The 11,381-nt window shown below is 33.4% G+C and overlaps 1 protein-coding gene across 1 annotated transcript in view; it reads left to right on the top strand.

Moving 5' to 3' along the window:
* Positions 1–11,381, top strand: part of LOC119575444 (guanine deaminase-like) — a 50,470-nt gene that overhangs the window by 5,937 nt on the left and 33,152 nt on the right. The window lies entirely within an intron of this gene.

The raw sequence follows: 11,381 nt of genomic DNA, 5'->3' as shown, positions 1-11,381 counted from the left end.
TTTTTTAAATTTGGAACTAAATTTGCTTGAAAAAAAATAGGGTTCTTTTTAATTTAACAGGCTAAAACAAAAATGTTTTGTGTCTTTAATAAAAAAAAAAAAAAAAAAAAAAAAAAAAAAAAAAAAAAAAATATATATAATAAATATTATATTATATATATTTATATAATATATAATATATATCAATACTATATTTTATAAAATTAAATTATATATTATATATATATATATAATAATGTTTAATATATAATAAAAATAAATAAATAAATAACCAAATAAAAAAAAAAAAATAAAATAGAAAAAATAAAATAAATACTTTTTTAGATGCTATTAATCACAGGCTTACCAAATTGAAATCTAGATGTGTAATTTCTACAAGCTTAACTTCAACATGCTGATACCTTCACAGTGGAGCCATAAGCTGGATTTTCATATATTTGTATTATTTCTTTTTCTTACTTATTTTAGTAATTATCCTCTGTTCTTTCTTATTTTAGTTATTATCCCTTACTATTTGAAGAGTAAGTTAATGGTCATGTGATGAGATTTTTGATAAGAATAATGACCTATCAGGCTTCTAATATTAGGATTTTTTTTTTTACACATTACAGTGGAAATACTTCTTACCTGAGGAAATTCTCTGTTTCAGGAAAATGTTTTCTCATGTGACGGAGCAGAAGTCCTTGATAGATAAATCCTTTCTGACATTCTCCGCACTGAAATTTCTTTTCTCCTGTAAAATTGTAAAGCAAAACTAAGATTAAATTGTCTCTGCTCCTTGTAAAATTGTCTATAGGTTATAATCAAAATCAATTATAAGAGATATACAGCTTCAGCACCTATTATGTAAACGAAAGGCTCACCTGATTATCAAAAAACAAAATTGCGAATAATGACACTTGCCTGTGTGGCCCTGTAAATGAACATTCAATTTGGACCTTGTACTGAAACGCTGTGGACATTCTGGACATGTAAACCTTCGCTCTTCTTGGCTGGTATGTGTCAATCTATGCGACCAAAGATTACTCCTACATTTGAAACTCTTATTACACTCCTGTAAGAAGAGTAATCAATATTAATCACTGGTAACAACAGCAATCAATATCAATCACTGAAAATTTTGTTAACAGAAAGACAGGCACTCACATACTCACACTCGCATACTTGAATAGCATATATCTTAAATATGTACGACAAAAATAATTTTTATGACTATAATCATATACCTAAAAAAAAAAGTATTTACCTTTTACCAAAAAAATATGTTCAACTTCACACAAAATTTCCTCTTTGGGAATTTCCCGGGAGAAATGTTTAGCAGTGATTTTAAAACGAAAAAGTGTCATCACAAGGTGCATTTCACTCTGATCCCATGCGTGAAATTTTTTTTTTTTTTTTTTTTTTTCCAGTTCCCCCAGAATTTTAAATTTTCCCAAAGTCAGTTATCACCAACTGTTACTGTCATTACCCATAACTGATGACAATGAAGATAATCATAAGGGAAATAATGACAACCACAAAAAAACAAACACAAAATAATTAGCTATATCCTGGCTAACTAAATCTTACTGAATATCAAAGAAACTTCTTTAATACTACCTATTCTTAACTCCAATATTGCACTGTTAAAAAAAAATGAGCAACCCTATTAGAACACTTACAAGCTGCCTGAAGACAATGCCACATATAGCACAGAACTTCTGCCTAGATCCCCTTGAATTTCTTGCTGCATCTATGGAGAGGACATTTACAATATGAAAGGTCAATTATAAAAATCTACAATGGTCTATAATAATGATAACAACAACGTGATAAAAGAAAAATATTTATTTCTCTATAAAAAAAAAAAGGGAGAGAGAGAGAGAGAGGGGAGAGAGAGAGAGAGGAGAGAGAGAGGGAGAGAAGAAAAAGAGAGAGAGAGAGAGAGAGAAGGGGGGAGGGGGGGGGGGGGGGGGGGGGGGGGGGGGGGGGGGGGGGGGGGAGGGGGAAAAGGGGGGGAGAGGAGAGGGGGGGGAAGAAAAGAGAGAGAGAGAGAGAGAGAGAGAGAGAGAAAAGGGAGAGAGAAGAGAGAGAGAGAAGGGAGAGAGAGGAGAAGAGAGAAGAGAGTGATGTGTATTATATTTTGTGTATATATTTTTATATATTTATATATATATATATATAATAAAAATATATATATATATATAAAATATATATAATATATTATATATAATAATAAATATATATAATATATATAATTATAATATAATATATAATATATACATATATATATATTATATATATATTTAAAAATTATATATTATATATTTTATATATATATATTATAAATTATTTATATAAATTGTTGTGTGATATTATTATGTTTATATATATATATAATTATATATATATATATTTTATATATTAATTTTATATATAATATTATTATATATATAATATATATAAAATATATTATATATATAATATATATATGTGTGTGTGTGTGTGTGTGTGTGTGTGTGTGGTTGTGTGTGTGTGTGTGTGGGGTGTGTGTGTGGTGTGTGTGTGTGTGGTTTTGGGTTGGTGTGTGTTGTTGGTGTGTGTGTATTATATTGTATATTTTTATATATATATATATTATTATATTATATATAATATATTATATATATATATATTATATATATTTATGATATTATATATATGTATAATTATATATTATATATATATAAATTTTTATATTATATTTTATATAATTATTATTTTGTGTGTGGTGTGGTGTGTGGTGGTGTGTGTGTGTGGGGTGTGTGTGTGTGTGTGGTGTGTGTGTGGGGTGTGTTTATTTTATATTATATATTATATATATTATATATAATAAATTATATAATATATATATAATATATAAATATATAATATATAAATTATATTATATATTATAATGTATATTTTATATAATATATATTATATAATATTATTATATTATTATATATATATATATAACACACACCCCAAAACACACACACCCACCACCACACACACACACCACACACACACCAACACACACACACACAACAACACGACCACAACCCACACACCCCAAACCCCACACACACACACACACACACACACACACACACACCACAATATTTTAATATATATATATATATATAATATATTATATATATATATATATGTATAAAAAAAAATTGGAAACTTCGTAATATCAAAAGGTTTGAAGAAATAACCCTACTGCTGAGAACCCTTATCACATCAAAACTTCTGTCATTTTTTTTTTCCTTTTTTCAAAAATTTTTTCCCATCCTTTTTTTCTTCCCATTGTCTTGTATCAGCATCATAAAAAACTAAATGAAAAACTGCAGAGGTCTTTAAATAAAACCCGAAGGTCTAACGGTTCAATTTTTTTTTAAAATACCATTTGAATTAAATTGTGACATGAAATCATTGCTCCATACAGTTTTTTGTCACTCTAAACTGCAGAATTATTTCCCCCTAAAGCTGCCCCTTGATTTTTCGAAGATTTGCAACATATTATTTTTCTATATGTGAGTATTGGTCTGTGTATTTTCCATTGCTTTAGTCTCATCATTTAAATTTTCAAAAAATTTAAATTTCTGCCCTATTTTCTGGGTTTGACTACTTTTTTAAAAGGGGGTGTGGAAATGATTATTACAAGCTTCCACTTATAATTTTCCTTTTCAAAAACTCCTTAAATGTCAAAATGTGGCATATATTTCATTTCCCCAAAATTTTTCACTTTTTTTTTTATTTTTCACAGTATTTCCCATCTCTTTCTTACTTCTGAAAATCTACTGAACTTTTTCTATAGGGTATTCAAAAACTGAAAAAGTGTTTTCATGTTGGGTTTCCCATTCCCATATTGAAATTTTCTCTAGGCGTTAAACCTTTAAAACAACTGGGTCCTTTGTTTCTAAATGGTGCAATGTTCTTTTTAAATGTCGAAAATGATTCTGCATCATCTAAACAAAATCCACAAAATTAAAAAACAGCTGGCTCTCGTAAGCTGTTGATTAAAACCGAAGAAAGAGAGAGACCTCATTACCCTCCCCCAAAAACCAAAGTAGAATAAAAAAAAAATATTTAGTGTCTCACTCTCGTTTCATTAATTTTTAATTGGACACAAAATTAACTACCTGATATTCCAGGAGTGTCTGAGAGGTCTCTGACTTTAAAAAGCACACCTGCACAGGGACACATGACATTTTCCGTATACTGGGGAGTTGGTCATTCGTCAGGGCGGCTAAGCTGACCAGCTGATGAAAAGGACTGGAGGAAAAAAATCAGGAAAACTGTTTTTTTTCTCTCGAAGATCGAATGTGGACGACTGATGCTTGGGGAAACTCCTGATGTTGTAAACAAAAAATAAATTTTATATATTTCATTCTTTAAAAATAATGGGCATTCAAAAGATGGCAGGTGAGGAGGGTCTTTTAATAAAAGTGTTTTTTAATTTAAAAATTTGATTCTTTTGTATTTTAATATAATTTTCTTCTGAACCCCTTGTCCCCCTTCCCCAAAAATTAAATAAAATTTTTTTCCTTTCAAAATTGAAAAAATTGCAATCCAAAACATGTCCCAGATGAAAAATTGTAGCACCCATGGGATGGAAAAAAAAAAAATTTCTGATCCTTCAAAACATATCCAAAACTTTTGGTGCTATTTGACAAAAAAGGTGGTGAAAGAAAACTAAAAAAAGGGGATAAAAAATTACCAAAATAAAAACTCTTTATATATTATATATATATATATATTATATTATTATATATATATATATATATATATATATAAATTATATATATATATATATATATATTATTATATATATATAATATATAAATTAATTTATATTTAACCCTTTAAACCCCCTGCCCAAACTGCTCTATGTAGATGACCTCATGTAATTTCACCCTTTTTTGAATTTTTTTAGTTTTTTTTTTTTTGCCCAATGCTATCATTCGATCAGTTATTATTATCAAGACATTATAAAAATTATCAGGTTTTCAACATTACTAATTAAATAAAAGCATATAAGAATAAAAAAAGTTTCAAAAATCAGGAAAAAGATAACCAAAAAGATAGGCAGTTTTAGTAATAACTCACTGGTGATTTAAATACTTTGGGCCATCTAAATTAAAACCCAAAAATTTCTAAAATAAACTCTAAGGGATATGGCAAAAATGTACATGCATCCCTTCAGCAATGAGGGTTTAAAGCAAAAACAGAGTGAAAAAATAAAGATGTATCAAAAAAAAAAAGGGTGGAATCTCCTAAAATATCCCGGGGGTTTTTCCTATTCATATATTCCTTCCCTTTAAAATTTATACAAACAGGCTAAAAAATCATTTGCAGCTGATCCCTACAAGGAATAATAAAAAAAGCCTTTGCTTAATCTATGTATGTGGAATCCCCACATTTAAAGTGAAAATAGAAAAATTAATTTGAATTAAATTTAAAAACTTATTCCTATATAATCTCTATTTTAGATTTTCGAGTTTGTGTATGCCAAAAAGGGCCCGATTGCATACTCTTAGAGCTTCCAAATTCAGTCTTCCCTTTAATTTTTCAGTCTCATCAAAACAGATTTGAGCTTGACAGGAAAAAAGCCCAAATTTTATAGGAAAAAAAATAATTGCTCTTGTTATCTGACAAGGATTTTTTAATTTTACCCTGTCAGCGCCTATGGCTGGAGGTGTAAAACCCGAAAAAATGCAGAGGGAAATGTTTCTGTCATTTCCTCATTTCCCCCTTCTGTTTTTATAAAGAAAGGGTACATTACCTGCCCACTTCATTTCTACGTTTTTTTTTCGTCCCTGTTTTTCGTTGGGATTTTTCTTTTTGGCACGACTCTCCCAAAGTTTCCTCTTATTCGGGGTTTTACAGCTGGGGGATCGAGGGGGTTTTTAAACTGGGATGAAGCTGGGGACACCTGGGTCAAATTAAAACATTACACCCAACACACACACACACACACACCAACCACACACACACACACACAACACGCACACAACCGCACACCACGCACCAACACAACCACACAACACACAACACACACACACACACACACAAACACACAACACAAAAACCCCAAAAAAAAAAAACCATCACAAACACACCCACACACACACACACAACACACACACACACACACACACAACACACACACACACACACAACGCCGCACCAGCACACCGGACACACAACGCACGCACGCACACACACACACACACACACACACAGGGGTGGGTGTTTAGTGATTTTAAATGAAAAGTTTGTGCATATAGTGAAGAGAGGAAATCAGTTACATAAGTGCTTTGCTTCTGTTTGATCTTTTTTTTTTAAAAGCAACCAAATATTTGTCAGCCTGGAGAAAAGTGCCCAATTGTTTGGGCTGAGCCCAAACCCTTTTGAAATTTTCCCATTGTCCTTTTTAACAAGCACAGCCCCGGCATGGTATTACCGAACCGCAGGTAATCACCTGCTTGATAAACTCTTTTTTTGATGTTGTTATTGGGGCAAAACGTATTTTTTCCCTTTTTTTAAGTACACATTATTTTCAAGTACATTCTTTGGGGGGAAAATTTCTTTGATCGTATCAAAGTTTTTATTTCATGGTGACACGAATGTTTGTGTTTGATGTCTTCAGAAAAGTCATCACACAAAAAATTTAAAATTTTGGGATTTTTTAAAACCCAAGCAGACTTGTGTCCCCGGTGTGAAAAAAAAAGTTGGGGAAACTGCTTTTGCTTGATTTCATTTGATGATTTTTATAATTTCAATGCATCACTGAATTTATTTCGTTTTCCCCTTTTTTTGGTAGTCGGTATTCCCCGTCTTTCCCCATATTCAACACCTTTGTTTTCTTTTACATCCAAGTATACTTCTTAAGCATATTCTGCATGATTTTTAATTTTTTAAACGATCTTTTGTTGAACGATTAAAACTTGAGCAGCATAGTTTTATCAGTGGTCGTATATATAATGCATTTAAAATTACAATTCTAATATTTGCTCCAGACTGCATTGTTATAGCAACCACCCTTAAGGGGAGCCAGTCTACTCCTGCCCCTTTTCTGATTTTAAAAATTCAAAATGTTCTGGCTTAGGAAACTGATCCTAGTATTTGTAGGTCTCAACTTGACAATTCCTTCCCATTTAATTAAAAATTTGTTTCTACCTTTTTCTTTTAGACTATATGTTTCATTTTCTTTGTGGAGATAAATAATCCCAGTTCATTGCATATTTGAAACAAATGTTTAAAGGCCTCTCCTTTTATGATAACTTTTAGTCTAAAGAGAATTCGACAAATGGGAATTCCGACGCAGCTTATCGGGCCCAAAACAAGCCTTTATACCGTAATGAAAAATGCTGTAAAAATGTGGCGGGGGGGCCCGTCAAACTTCTTCCCCGTTAATTCAGGGGTGAGGCAAGGCTGTGTCCCTTCCCAAAACCTTTTTACCCGATAGCTGGATAAAGGGGAGAGCTACTACCCAAAATCAGTGTGGAGCAACACTGGGCATTCAAGGTCCAGACCTTAATTTCCCATGTGTTGCTTCCTATTGAGTTCCCGGGTCACTTTTTGCGGCTCTTGATGCATTTAATAGGCGAAGCCCTTGGCCAGAGGTTTTTTTGGACCAAGCCAAAATTTTAGGATTTGGGGGCCTGTTAGGGAACCCGTTCAGTCGATCCCTGCTTTTGGGGAAGACGTTTAAGTTCGAGAGTTTTACATACCTTGGTAGCGTAGTCCATACCTCTGGGGTGAGACCAAAAGTTTAAAAGTGGGGTTGATTTGGCAAAAGGAGCCATGAAATCGATCAACAAGACATTTGGAGATGTCGGTACCTATGCAGAAGGACAAACTACGTGTTTCAAGGCCTTGATATGCCAGTTTTTGCTCTAGGGAAACGAAACCGGACGTATCCAGGTCTTGGAGTCCGTCTTGTCCTTTTTTACAAGTCTCTTCGCCGGTCATGGGGTACAGTTGGCGGACACAAAAATGCGATTCCGGGGATGGAGGGAACCTGTTACTTGCATAATCCGGGTCACCAATCGGATAGGGGCACCTAGCTCGTTTCCCTGTGGATGACCCTCCCATTATTTGTCTCTTTGCGAGAAAATCCTGGGGGGAGGGGGCCCGTGGGATGCCCCAGGAGGTCATCCTTGGGCAGCTCGACGAGCCTGTCGCGAGGAATTAGAGAGGGGCTGGAGGCCTGCCTGGAACTCGCCACAAAGGACCCTGTGGTTGGAAACAAAAGGGGGGAGCGGCCATGCCCCCCCCGTCGGCGTTACCCCCTTGATGACGATATGATGATGAATGAAATATCATCAACTAATTTAAAAAAACCGTTGTCCTTTTAAGATCCAGAAAGACAGTGTAACTGTTACCCCGAGCAATGTGAGAAAGGCGTAATCAATCTTGGAACTTTTGGGAAAAAATCCTGAAAATTACTCGTAGTAGGTTTTAATTCTATACAAAGTCGATTTAATAAAATTTTTTTTTAAAAAGAAGAGAGAGAGACCCCAAAAACATACTATAGACACCAACTTTAGTGTGTATGCATTATATTATAATAATAATATAATATAATATATATTATATATATATATATTTGTATATATTGTTTTTCCTCTCTCTCTCTCTCTCTCTCTCTCTCTCTCTCTCTCTCTATAATATATAATATAAAATTTTAAAAAATTATATAAAATTTTTATTTTATAATAGGTGTCTGTATATAACATACAATACATATAATAATATATCATATCTATATCTATATCTATACTATATCTAATCTATATATATATATATATATAATATATATATATATATATATATATGTGGTGTGGTGTGTGTGTGGTGTTGTGTGTGTGTGTTGTGTGTGCGTGTGTGTGGTGTGGTGTGTGTGTGTTTGGGGGTTTTTTGTGGGTAGTCCCCACACCCACAACACCCACACACACACAACACACCACACACACACCCACATAGATAGATAATAGTGGGTTTTATATACGTATAAGGGCCAGGTTTTTCTTTGTGGTATACCACTCGCTTAAATTATTTTTTTTCTAAGCTTCTGATTTCTGCATCATTTTTCTCGAAAATTTTTGATTCAAGTATCCACAAAGGATGTTCAAAAGGGCCCCCGTCTCTTTTTCTCTGTAATGTAGGTTTTTTAAAATCAATCCCATCTGATTAGGGTATTTTTTTTGATTTTGTCAGGGGTTTTTCCCGCGCCCTTTTTTATTATCAATCTGTGGTTCCCACTTTTTTTTTACTTGGAAATCCCCCTATCAGTTAGGCTTTAAAATTAAAATTTTTTTTTTTAATCAATGGCAAGGCATATCCTTTTTAATGGACACTAAAAAACGCTTTGCAAAATTGGCCGGGAGGGGTTCGCGACCCCCCGGTTTGGGGAAACACAAGCTATTGTCTGTGCGGACTGTATGAATATGATGTAGTAATCTTTTCATATATATATATATATTATATATATTATTATATATATTAAAGAATATAGAAAGTCTAATCCGGGCTTGGTCGTTTCTGCTGATGTCAGGGTTGCGAAATTTTTCAGGGTTTTAGCCCTTGGGGGTGACTTTAAAGCTTCATCTTCTGGCCTAAAAAAAAAAAAAAAAAATTCGAAAAAACAGTCCTCCTTTTTTCGAAGAAAAATTTCTCTTTATTTAGACTTGGACTGAAAATCAAATCCAAAAACTTTCGCGAACAGAATTTGAGGAATTTGGTATGAAAACAATTACCTTTAAGTTGACAGGTCGAAAGGGTTTTACGTTCTACTTTCGATTTTAAAAATGGGGGTACCTAAAACTGGGCTCCATGATATTTCCCCCAATCCCTCTGGCGTGTAAAACACATGCATTTTATTTGATAGAATAATAGAAAAAAAAACACTCGGAAAATTTAAAGGGATATATATAAAATTTTTCAGTTGTGTGTAGTGTAATTTTTTATGGAGTATAAATGTATTGCAATTTCCTGCCTTCGCTAATACTTTTCTTTTAATTTATTGTTAAAAGATTTTTTCTTTAGTTTTTAATCTGAACTGGGTAAAAAGTAGGTATTCGACACGCCTACTGATAACCATCAAATATCTTTCATCATGATGCAGTAAATATGATATTGAGACCCCTTCGTTTTTTGATATTTAACTTGATTCAATAACCGCAGTAATTCTATCTGCGGCCCTGCCTTTGCTTCTTACATAGAACCTCGGGGTGGCAAACCCATTACAAAAAAAAAAAAAAATATACATACTAATAATATATATATATATATAATATATTTTATATATATATTTTAAATATAATAATTTAAAATACATACCACCAAATGAAAACACGTCCATTTATACCACACACATATGTAAATTTAAAATTTTATAAATATATTTTTTAATATAATATAAATAAAATTAATATATATATATATATACACACACACACACATCTATATATGTGTAACGACACGAGAGATGATTAAGGCGGATAAGAAAGGGGCCTTGGTTTTCCGGCTTTATTCCTTCAGTGTGAGTGGATGCGGCGGGAAACCCCTTCTGCCGGGTAGGGGAATGTCCCTCTTTTTCAGCAGCTCCTTCCTGGGCGGTGTTTTTCCTCCGCAGACGGAGTGTTGATTTATCCGGCCGGACAAGGAGGTTAAGTCGCAGAGCTTGTCAAGGGGAGATTAAGTCACGGAAGGTCTTGGGGTTAAAACCCGGCTCAGGAGTGGATGCTGCGAAGTGCTTTTTCCCTTTATAAGGGGAGACTCAGGAGGACTTCTATAGGAAACGCAGCCTTTTTTCTCAGCCCGGGACAGATATGTAGGCCCACCTTCCGGTGTTTTTTATCATGTAACCACAACACACCACACACCACACACAACACCCCCACACAACACACACACACACACACACCACACACACACACACCCTACACCACACACACACACCACACCCCACAACACACACACCCCCACCCCACACCCCCACGCCACACACACCACACACACACACACACCACCACACCCACACGTGGATGTAACAGTTGCATAATGAATGTCTATGTAGCCATATTTTTATACTATAACGACTCCCCTGCCTCCCCCGGCATTTAAACTTTCCCAAATTTTTCCTTTAATGTACTCGGTATGTCTTCCACTTTGGTCTTTTCGCAAAACCCCCCTTTTTTTTTTTTTTGTTTTTTTTCCCCTTTTTTTTCCCCCAATTTTTCCCTTTTTTAAAAGGGGTTAAATTTTTTTTTTTGGGGGGGAAAAAAAAATTTTTATCCTTTTTTTGTTTTTTTTTCCTTTTTTTTTTGGTTTTTCTTTTTGGGGCCTTTTTTTTAAAAAAAATGGGG

This window comes from Penaeus monodon, chromosome 7 (assembly GCF_015228065.2).
Source record: "Penaeus monodon isolate SGIC_2016 chromosome 7, NSTDA_Pmon_1, whole genome shotgun sequence".
Taxonomy (NCBI): Eukaryota; Metazoa; Arthropoda; class Malacostraca; order Decapoda; family Penaeidae; genus Penaeus; species Penaeus monodon.
The sequence above is the reverse complement of the archived record's forward strand: the minus strand, read 5'-3'. Positions and strand labels throughout refer to the sequence as shown.